Source organism: Rhagoletis pomonella, unplaced genomic scaffold (genome assembly GCF_013731165.1).
Source record: "Rhagoletis pomonella isolate Grant_MI unplaced genomic scaffold, Rhpom_1.0 Rhpom_scaffold_00001, whole genome shotgun sequence".
NCBI lineage: Eukaryota > Metazoa > Arthropoda > Insecta > Diptera > Tephritidae > Rhagoletis > Rhagoletis pomonella.
In genome coordinates, this window is record NW_023458555.1 from 18,274,410 (window position 1) to 18,286,232 (window position 11,823).

The window sequence follows — 11,823 nt, forward strand, 5'->3', positions numbered from 1 at the left end:
ACATACGAGTATACATACATGTAGTATGTGGATGCCTATAGTACAAAGCAATGCATTGCACGTATTGCGCAGGCGCTCAGCGCTCAGTGGGGATCGCTTAAACTACAAAATGCACGTACATATGTATGTACTTGAGCACTGCGCCTGCGCCTGCATGGCATAATAAAGATGATGAAATTGATTTTGTTGTCAAATCAGGTTTTCGTTTACACCACGCAACGCCGCGATAAGACGAGGGGACTTGATTACCGTTGCGCGAGTTGTAGTCAGTAGTGGCAGTGGCAGTCCAAATGTACCCGCTAAGTGGAATTATTTATTACATCGTTGTCGCCCTTTTTCTGTTTCGAGTTTGAGAAAACTTTTCAGCCCCTAAGCGGAGCAGCAGCGGAGCTACGTACATACATAGGTATATACCTAAGTAACGGAGGGAAGGAGGTAGGGGAATATTTGCAGTGATAACAACAATCTACAAAACATAAAAACAACAACAAGTCAGTGTACACATTTCATTCGATTTCAGTTTCAACTGAGCTCTCCTTTGTCTTTCCCACGCTACGCTATTTCTACATTACTTTAAAATACACTTAGCACCTGACGTTGCTGCAGTTGGACTTGACCTTTCTGGATGCTGTTTGAGGGTAAACAGATGCACATATTCATGCATGCATATCTTTTGTTTACCGTCAACGGGCATGCAAGTGTTTTTGTTTTGTTTTGGTTTTAGGATTTTTCGCTTGCATTACTACTGTCACTCGCTGCGGCTACTGTGTGACGCGAATGCATTGGTGGTGGTGGTGCAAAGCGGGTAAGCAAGGGCGGCTCTAGTTGCAGGTGTCACAGTGACATTCGATTCCTTGTCACTGTACGAGTATTTATTTGAAAAGATCCTCGGTATATGTATATGTATATATGAATAACTGTGCAAGGCGGGTTTTATGACATCTGTAATTGGTGGGAAACTAATTTTTGGCCTTCACTTTGCTGTGTCTGAAAAGAAGATATCTACTGCGTGCTGGAAAACAAAAACGACACAGATTATGACATACAATTGGCATACACAAATGAATATTTTACGATCTTTGGGTTTACTGATTACACCTGCTTCGAAAATGTTTCGATTGAAGATGTGACATGGATGAATGGGGGGTAAGTTACATAGGATAAGATAAGATACGAGACCCAAACGCATCCTTGCGAGGATTGGGCATTCGTAAAGGAAATTTTCGACTGCCCCTTTTGAGTCCCGCTCCTCGCAGCTGAAACATAACCTATTGAAGGGTAAGCCAATCTTTTCGACATGCACCCCAACGGGCAAGCGACCTGTGCAGACTGCCGCGAGTTTTTAGATATTTTTTTGCTCATTCGTAAAAGAGTTCTGCTTTTAAGTGGGTCGTAGAATACCCATAATTGCCGGGTAATCATACGATTCTCTACGGTTCCACATCTGCCTTTGATCTCACTGACTGTGTGGGATACATTCAATGCGGAGCCGCACCTCCCTACTTCGTCCTTGTTTCGCTTCCATAAAGATCCCAATGTCCTGGAAACCATATTAGGATAATTTCGTATTAATCATAACCAGAGGCCTACGTTCTCCTACAGTCATCTACTACTTGAGAACTAACAGAGATAAAAACAAATACCTGAATGGCCTCTTAGCTATTTGAGCAGATATTCACCTGCGTTCTGGCGGGTGCATTCTCTACAACATACCTTAGTGGCATCTTAACTGCAAATGTTTCGGCGTAGAAAACGCTTGCATGGTCTAGTAGGCGAAAGAATACCTTTAAGTTATATTGCTCAATGGAAACTCCTGCACCAACCCCGCAGTCCCTAAAAACACTTAAAACAGTACGACTTTCGAATTCCGTGAGCGGTCTGTGGTGAACCTTGCTGTAGTTTCAGCGCTTTAGTTTCTGATAGAACAGTGCCCAAAAGGTCTTTCCTCCGAGAGCCCCAAGGTACGCCTACTGATGACGGCGCTGTTAGCAGCTGAGTAATCGATAAAAACATCTATCGGTAATACAGCAAGCAGAACTATCAAAACTTCCTTCGGTCAGGATCTAATTGCACCCCGTACGCCAGCGGCTGCTGAATGCATGTTTTTGTTCGGCTCCTTCAAATGGAAATTATTAAGTTGTCTTTACGAATAAATGCATGCTGTGCTTACAAATTTTTGCTCTGTTTGATTTACAAACATCTGAATTTAGTGCGAAATTGTTTCACAAATATTCATCTGAACCACTGTATTAAACGGCCACTTTCTATTTGCACAAGATTGTAACTGTCTGCTTGATTATAAAATCATTTTATACATTTGTTTTTTAGTTTTTTTTATTTAAGTTTTTGGGGGTTTTCTTCCGTTAATTCAATTATTACAAACTAAATTAAAAAAAAAAACAAGAAAAATTAAAAAAACAAGTAAAAAAGTAAAAATTACTTATTTGCCGATGACTAAGATTACACTGAAATTAATGAAAGCTTTTTTGTTTTTTTTAGTTGTTGAGTTTTTTCTTCCGTTTACTAAATTATTAAAAAAAAACTAAAAAATTGTAAACATTAAAATTTAAATAAATAAAAAAGTGGCGCTTTTATTGTGGCAGCCTTCTCGTGGTAGGCCCTGGATGCTGCAAGTGTGGCATTTTGCAGGCTAATAACAGATTAAATTTTGAAAGAATTTCGAAAATCCATTTGTCAATTTTAGCCAAATTAAATAAATTTATCAAAACACTTTAACATAAAACCAATAACTTAAAATTTTTCAATTAAATTCGTATTTTTATTTCTGCTAAAAAAATAAAAATTTAATAATAACAAGTAATTTGTTGCAAAAAAACCGACTTAGAAAAAAAATATATTTATATCTATATATATTTCATGATCCAATGATCGATGCATGCAGATTTATTGAAATCGGTTGACGTGGTCCAAAGTTATGCGGTAACATATGTACATAAAAAAAAAATATATTCCGACAAACTGATAAACTCCTCCTTTCTGGAAGTCGGTTAAAAATTATAACGTCAGTTGGCCTAGAGGCAACCCTACTCTAAGATACGTAGTGTTAAAGCTTGTTTAAACACCTTCCGTTTGATACCCATATTGTGACATTAAATATGTAAGCACACATTTTTTAATAAACGTAATTATAACTTTTTGGAAAAGTAGAAACCCCGCAAAATATATATTTTTAACTCTTTTCTAACGGTTTTTGTTTTACTATAAACACCTATGTATGCTGTGGAGCCTTTAATAATTATAAATATACATATATCTGGCATCCCTATTAAAAAAAAATTTAAGCTACTTTTTTAGTCTTCTGGCCCACTGTGCAATGCCGCACAATCACACAAAATATGAACTTATGTTTTCTTTTTCTTTTACATATTTTTTTAAATTTAATTTTTTTTCATTTTGAAAGTGAAAAATATTTTGTTTTAAATTTCATTTAACTTAAGAAATTTTCTTTATTTATCTTTATTAAGTTAATTTTTTTAATTCATTTTTAGTTATTTTTTTGTTTAAAAAGAAAAAAATATATGTGCATATATACATATATGGATTATTTAATTTTATTTCATTTTTACGAAATTGCTAAAAGGCAAACAGAATAACGCTAAGACCTCCCCTTTAGGAGATCTTTCAATTAGTCTTTCGAACGACAGAAAAGATCTTTCGAAATGGTTGCCAGAATTGAAAATTGTCTTTCGAAAGACTGTGGTGAGTTGAAAGACAGTTGCCAGAGTTGCCCTGTTAGTGTTCAGTCTATGTGTCAGTCTCAGTCCTAACCTTAAAACGTTGCTGCACTCACATTGAAGCGTAAATGTCACATCTTTTCTTGACGACTTTGTAGTTCACGACGAGCCGCTAAAAAAGTGTCACTAAAAAAACACTTAAATAAGAACACCCTTAATATAGACAAATATTTTTGCATGCTATTTTATGGTTGTCCAACAAATCCATAACCTCAATTGGGTACACGAAAATCACTCATAAAACCATAGTAATAATCGCCATTTGTCTGCCTCTTTCAATTTGCATAAACCTAAACGCATTTAATATTCGACCAAACGACAACTCCTTCTACAGCGAACGTTTGCCAATTGAGCACAGCAAATACGACGTTATTTATTAGATATACATATTTACATACCGCCAACAATCCAACACACACCTCTCAGCGTAAAAGAAATACAAAATTCGACCAGACACAAGAGTCTCAATGGCAAAAAAAAAAAGGTGTTCACAGGTTGCGCCTCCAAAGACAAACTAACCGCAACGACCCACCAACGCCACACGACACCACAGTCAAGCAACAGCGCTCCACGAACAACACCAGCAACAACGTTTGCCAATAAACACAACAATGGCTGCATGAGTGCTACACGATCAGCAACAACAGACAACAAAGACAAAATAAATGCAACAACACGCCGTGGCTGACAATGCACTTCGCATTGAGTTTGTCGCTTAAAATGCAACATTAGCAGCATGCGTCACAAAATAGCCGCGTGCCAATCGCGTGTACAACGCGCGCGCTCATTCGCTTGCCAAGCAACCTCTCAGTCGCAGGTCTTGGTAACTCTCGCCAAGCTCGCTAGCTCACCGCTCAGCAGTTCACATATGTATTTAGTTAGTCAGTCGTTCACACGATCATCGTCGATGGCAACGAGGACAAGTTTGCAAGTGTACAAACTCAGCTACTACAGCGCAATTAATCTTAACGCTTATTCGTTTGGTATGTATGGTCGCTCGCTTAGCGAAGCCTTCTCCAATTCCGATTTCAACTGACTCAGTTGGAGGCGTTTGAGGTGGTTGGTGTTGTTTTAAGTAGTTGGCTCACTTAAAGCTGGTACTCGTTGGGGTCGTTTGTAGACGGTTAACGGCTTGTGAAGCGCATTATGGCTCGGTCAAAACGAGTAGAAGTCTCTTTTCTTCTCCGCACCCTTTTGTGATATTGAATTTGCGAATTACTTCGGCGATGGATACCATGCACGAAATAGGTAACTTAATGCCGATTTCATATTCAATCATTACATTTTCCTACACCCCAACGCCCCCTCCCCTTTGCGCCTGGTTCGGAACTGAATGTATGCCGCATAAGGGTTCTAACCCGGGGGACATGAAACCGTCTACCCCTAAGAGCACTGATGTGGTAAGCTACGTCCGCGTTCCGGGGGGTTGGCGGAGATCCTCCAATGGTGACGATTGACAAAACCAAGGTGAAAGCGCATTTGACTTCTAAGAGAATGGTACTTGGCGGAATTTCCCATACCAATGAAGATCTCTTGGCTTGTCTGATGGCCAGAAGCCTCACGCTTCGCATAGACGGCGCGCCGCAGAAATGCTACGGTGGTCAACATGATGAACAGATGAGATGAGTGCTCGCATCGCACTTGAGTGGGTCTCAGCGGCATGGAAGAAACACAATTTTCGCCAGGCAAGGGAGCGAGCGCGTCGCAGTCGGCTACTAAGCAGCTAATGTCACAAGAGGCTGATGTTCTTAGATAAAAGACCGTGAACTGAAACTATTCATAATGCGTAGAGCGAAATTGACAAGGAGGTCAACTCTATTTTCCCAAGCGTAATGGAGGCTATAGGAGGATATTTCCCTCATCGGAGATGTCAAGACGGAAGACCAATTGGATTCCGTAGACAAATAGGAACTAGCTCTAACTATCTGCCAAGTACTCCTCAGCAGGTGAGATAGGGAGGGAGATAGAGTCGAAAACAGCACTATAAATATAGAGGTTAACTGAAGGTTTCGGATGGTGAAATCATTCCGACTGATGTTCGAACAGTCCGAGGGCTAGGGAGTGGAACTATCATTCACGGAAAGCATTCACGGTTGGGCGGGAATGGAGGGTAAAAAGCCGTTGGGATTAATTAAAAAATTAAAAAATAAAAAAATAAACTTTCTGACGGAGTTTTAACGCCCAAAAAAACACTATAACAAATGAATATATAGGTTGATTGGGGTGGATGGATCACTTCATCGCTGAAGAACGTTCTTGCGGAGTCTTAACGCCGAAATAATGTAGGGTGCAACCTGCTACCTCAGACCGATCTTAGTTCACAAACTCTATGAGTTTGAGGTAGAATCACTAACGACGATGCTGAGGCACGCTCTGATTTCGTCAAATGCCGAAAGACCGATGCGAACTTGCGGCATTCCATCTGGAGGAGCTCCGACACTAATTTTGAGAACTCGCCAACATTGCAACCTGCTGCTAGGAAGGAGGTCCCTCACCTCAGTCTGGTTTCATCTACCTTGATACTTCGTATTTGCGCTAGGAGCACGAATAATCGGTACATTCAATTTACTCTGGACCAAATAAGAACTCTTAGGAAGCCCTTCTAGAATCTGAGGACCATATTATAGGTTCTCTGCTTCAGGAATCTGCGTCTAACTCTCCCTGATGCCCCAGAAAAGAATTCGGATCTTTCCAAGAACTACTAGCATGTATGTATGTACTTGTCGAAGACGCTCTTGAGCGCTGAAGTCCCATAAAGCTCGCTGAGATGAGGTTGTCTAACAGACGACTGCTTAATAGAGCTCAGAGAAGCAGATATATTCTGACTATGAACTTTATAGAGCTGTACTGGGAGTTGCAAAGTCGGAAATTAGAAAGGCAAATAGAGTTTTCTGCCACGAATCCTCCAGAGTTAGTTGCAATATTGCACTCGTTTAAACTCCTCTTTCTTGTCCATTTTCCTTGTAACCCATCCTCGAGAGAGGAGCCTCCAGCGGAGAAAATCAGCAGAGTTGCACCAGCACACAAGCGCTATACGGATGTGATAACGGGAGTGTGCTCGCCGCTGATCTGTACTTCATGAAGGGTATAACCGATTAGGATTTGTCTAGAACTAAGAGCATTCGATATTTTCAAATAATTCACATTTAAGGTGACAACGCATGTTTTATTCATAGATACGGCACGCCATAACGGGTCGCCTGTAATTTCGGCATCTACACTTAGTACTTACAGATACACAGTTAGGTACACTGTTTTGTTTTTGGCGCTGCATTTTCCACTGAGCTACTGCCACCTCCCCCATCGCCACCACAGTTGCAGCTAAGTAATGCACTGGGCCAAGCAGTAGCATGCTTATGCATAATTCATTTGGGGCGCTCCGGCATGTTCAACGATCGTACGAAGCAACCAACCAACCAACCAAAGCTTAGCAATCCAGTCCGGCCAATGCACAGCTCAATGTATTCCAATCATACGCTTTAGCTCTTTCTCACGGTTTCATTTGGTACCGTGCCGCGTCACGCCACGCCACGCCACACCACACCACACCACACCACTCCAGTCACACGTTTAGCAACCGTAACAACAACATTTACAGCAGTGGCAAAATTAGTAGAGGCAACTGTAATACTTAAAAGTTGCATAGCGGTCGCAACGAACTGTGCCAACAGCATCAGCAACAAGTGCAACAACAACAAAAATGTGATCATTAACATCATTATCCGTAGCGGCAGCAATATGTGGCGGATAACAACAGCATAAGTGCGCCATGACGTATACGTAATCAGGCACTAAGTTGGGCAGCGAAGTTTGCATACGATTGTACACAATGTTGTTTTTGTTTTTGTTTTTGATTGTTGTAATTGTTTTTTTCTTTCATTTTCATTTCTTCATATCGCGTTTCTTTCGCTCTTTCGCAAAAGTGCTAAGAAATCAGTTTATGAGCTCTTTCACGCTTTTGTTGTTGTTGTCATTGTCGCCGCTAGCGCCGCACAGTGGTAAAGCCTCAAACGTTTTTTTAGAAAAAATTAGAAGGAATCGGCGTAGAACCTTAATTTTCCGTATGTAACATTTTTGGACATAAACTAACAAAAAGAGAACGAAAAATTGGCGTGATCGATTTATTTTAAAGCATACCCTCCCATACAAACCTAACCTCAAAAACGCTTTAAAAAGGCCGTAAACAGCGGACCGATGAACACATCATTCCGAAATTTTGCCCGAATGTTGGTAATAATGCTATAACTAGAGATTCAAAAAACGGGAGTAATCGGTTTATTTTAATACATACCTCCCATGCATTCTTAACCCCAAAAAAACGCCTCAAAAATACCATTAATGTCATCAATACTATATGAGGTTAGGTCAAAAGTCGCAAATATGCCCAATTTTTTTCAGTAATCGATATAAAATATTCCGATCTTTATTTTTTTTTATTTTAAGAAAGCGAAGTAAAACGAAGTAAACATAGTTTTTGTCCATCAACAGTGTTAGAGTTATGCTTTATAAAGTGGCATTTTTGTCTGCTTATATTTATTAAAATATTTGGTCGGTTGCCTGATTTGTATGAAGCAACAACAAAAGCAATATAAACAAAAGTTATAAGAAAAACACATTACTTAAGTGAATAAAAATCTCTTTCAGTTTTAGTTGAATAAAATTGTTCTTCTAACTTAGTTAAAAGGTATAATGAATTTTCCTTATTCAAATTTCACTTTGTTATGCCGAATTTCCACTAGGCATTGAAATGACGAAAAATTTACGCCATTAAAAAAATGCCATGTGGAAAAGAAACTTAATGACAATTTTTTTAATGTAATGACACGATTATTTTGTAATGCCCGACTTTGTCATTTGTAATTTTTGCCATTTAATGCCTAGTGGAAATCCAGCATTAGGCTTAACCATTCAAATATAAAAATTTAGTATTCAAAAAGTTGTATTTTTTCCGCCGAAATACCACTGTGCGCCGCACAGTGCATAATGGGCTGAATGGAAAAAAATTTGGAATAAAGTCGAAATTGTCTTGGAAACATACTCCGTAAATTTTAAGTATATTTTCTTAGAGTGAATCCCAGGTACAACATTTTAATAAATACAAGTTATCTGAGTGTAACCTTGAACTTTTCCCAAAGCTGTAAAGTCCGAACTACTGTTTGTTTCTACAAAAAAGGACGAAACGTTACCGGCACATTGCAATAAAAGAGAGTGGGGCTGCCAGTAAGCAAACAACTTATGCAAGATTTGAAAGTTAAAGATAAAGGTATGTGTAGTGTAAATAATATATAGCAAATGTCTTCTTATTGTCTTTTGTTTTTCTTTGGATTGTTATAAGTGACGCCTTTAGACATAGAAAACGCAATCAAAACAACTGTGTATTGGAGAGTAAAATTGTGGGTTTTTGGGGAACATTTCAGCCATGCCACTCTGTTCGATGTATGGCTCGATAATAATCGAAAGGAGGGACCGGTTTCAAATTTTATTGTTGAACAAATCAAAATACAAAATATGAGTATCGAGACAAACAATTGTCTTACAAAAATGGCAGCAATTTTTTTTCATTCAGAAGTATTTACTCAAATGCAGCCGAACTGTCTCTAACAAAATTTTTGGGAATAACTCGGATCAGGGGAATTTTCGATGACAACACTGGTAAAAACGGCCAGCTGTTGTCTTTTGTACATGTAAGCGAGTTTTGCGTCCGCGGTAGCCGAGTGGTAAGAGTTGCGTGCTACAAGTCTGGTGCAAGGTACGATCCTCGGTGGGAGCGATTGCCAAAAAATTTTTTGTTTTTATTTTTAGTTTTACTTGATTTATATATTTAATTTTACTTCATTTTACTTTCATTTGTTTTATTTTAAACCAAATTTTTTATTTTACTTTTAGGTAATTTAAATTTTTAGTTTAATTAACAACAACTAACTGAACGTTAAAAAATATAGAACCAATAAATGAATGAATAAAAAAGAAATAAATGAACATTATACTGGCCGTGGGACTCGAACCCACGACCCGGTATTTAAAGGGATGGCTTTTGTTCAACATGTGGATTATTTTCAACGGCAAAGATATAAGTTGTGTTCATTTGGAAAAACTATCAAAAGTTAGCAGGCAACCATGATTCAATAATACAAGGTTCGATAAACTGACAGTTGTCTCTCTCGCACCACTCCCTTAGCAGTGGCACCGTGTTGCTTCTTTGCAAATTTACATGGAAACAGTGTAGCTTTGGTGTGAAATAAAAGTATAAGCTTTTGTGCAATATGTTTATTTGTATATGCATATGAAGCATATTTAACTGATGAAAACCTAAGCATTGGATGTTTACATCAATCTCATAGTCTTATTTTAATTTTGAGTCATTTTGCAGTTTTTATACGGCTAAATAGCATATAAATTACGTAATTCACGTAGATATATCAATATTACGTTCAACATTTCGTTTAAAATGCCAGATTTCCTGCAAATACATTAGAATTTACGAAAGGAATTTCACTACTAATTGCCTACTTTGCGTACTTTTCTACTACCATTTTCGAAACAAGGGATTGCATTCTTGCCCTTTCTCTGTCCTTCGTAAATGTAATCTTTTGTAAGGGAGTGTCAAACCGCAGCTGTCAATAATTATCTAACCTTGTATTATTGAATCATGGCAGGCAACAAAATTCACAGAATAATGTATCTTACTCTCTTTCGGAAAATCGATTATATCGATAAAAATATTGGTAGATATATCAATAACAATATCGATTCTTATATCGATAAAATTATCGTTAAAAATATCGATTATTATATCGATAAATATAATGATATCGATTACAAATTTTCTAAATTTATCGATAAATATTTCGATTATTATATCGACGAAAATTTCGATAGCAATATCATATATTATATCGATATCAATGTCGGTTATTATATCGATAAATATATTAATTTCGATATCGATGACAATTTCGATAAGGCCATATATGTAGCTATTGATTTAATGTCGACACCAGTTTCGATAATTGTTGATAAATATGTATATCAATAACAATATTAATAACAGTAACCATTATTATATCGATAATAATATCGATTATTATGTCTATTCAGTTATTTTTTTAAATATCAACGAATTTTTATTCATATTTCATTGGAAATCATCATTTTCCAAGTGTAAAAAGTAACCGGCAGTTATTGCTATAATTAAAAGTTGCTATAATAGAAAGAATTAAACGGTTTCAAGAATTGCCTCATCATTATTATTGAAAATACTAATAAGTTTTAAGATCGTTGGATCGTTTCTGAATAAGGCTGGGGTAATTTATCACAATTTTCATATATGAATACATTTTTCTCATAAAACTTAGCCTCTCCGACTACTGTGCGCTGCTGTCATTAGGCAATCGCTGCTTTGTGACACTTTGCAATGCCGGTCACTCAAAACACACGCTAATGACCGTTTAATTTGGTTCAGCATTACCGTCGCCGCCGCCGCCGCCGTCCTCGCCGCTATGACACTGACCTCAAGTCGGCCACTAGTTTGGTTGCTGCTGGTGCTTAAGTTTATTATTATTATAATCATTTTTGTTTTTATTTTTTTTCTTGTGTTTCATGGATCGTGTTAAACAATTTGTTAAGCGGAAATCATATGTTGCTGAAACTTTTTAATATGAAAACTTGTAATTTCAGAGTTGTTTTTTACCTCTTGTGATCGAATGCCTAATTGAAGGTCTTTTTGCGCTACACTTGCTGCTGCTGTCTAAGCGTGGGAATGTGGAAGTTTTTGAAGACTTGTGTGTAACATGTGCGTAGTTATGCACGTGCATGTTAATTGAATGGTTTTGAAAGGAGTCTCAAGTTGACCAAGGGATTTTTGTGCAGCATAGTAGTATTAAAATAATCTTATATTTATTACTGACAAGATGTGTTGCAATGTGAAGTTTCTTGAAGTCAGGCGCTGGTTTAGTTCCAGAACTTTACATTTTTCTTGAGAAATTTTCTAAAGAATCTCAAGCGAAAGTCTTCGAAATCCATCAGGTATTGGTATACGTCGATGGAAATTTGTTAGAAAATTGTACTT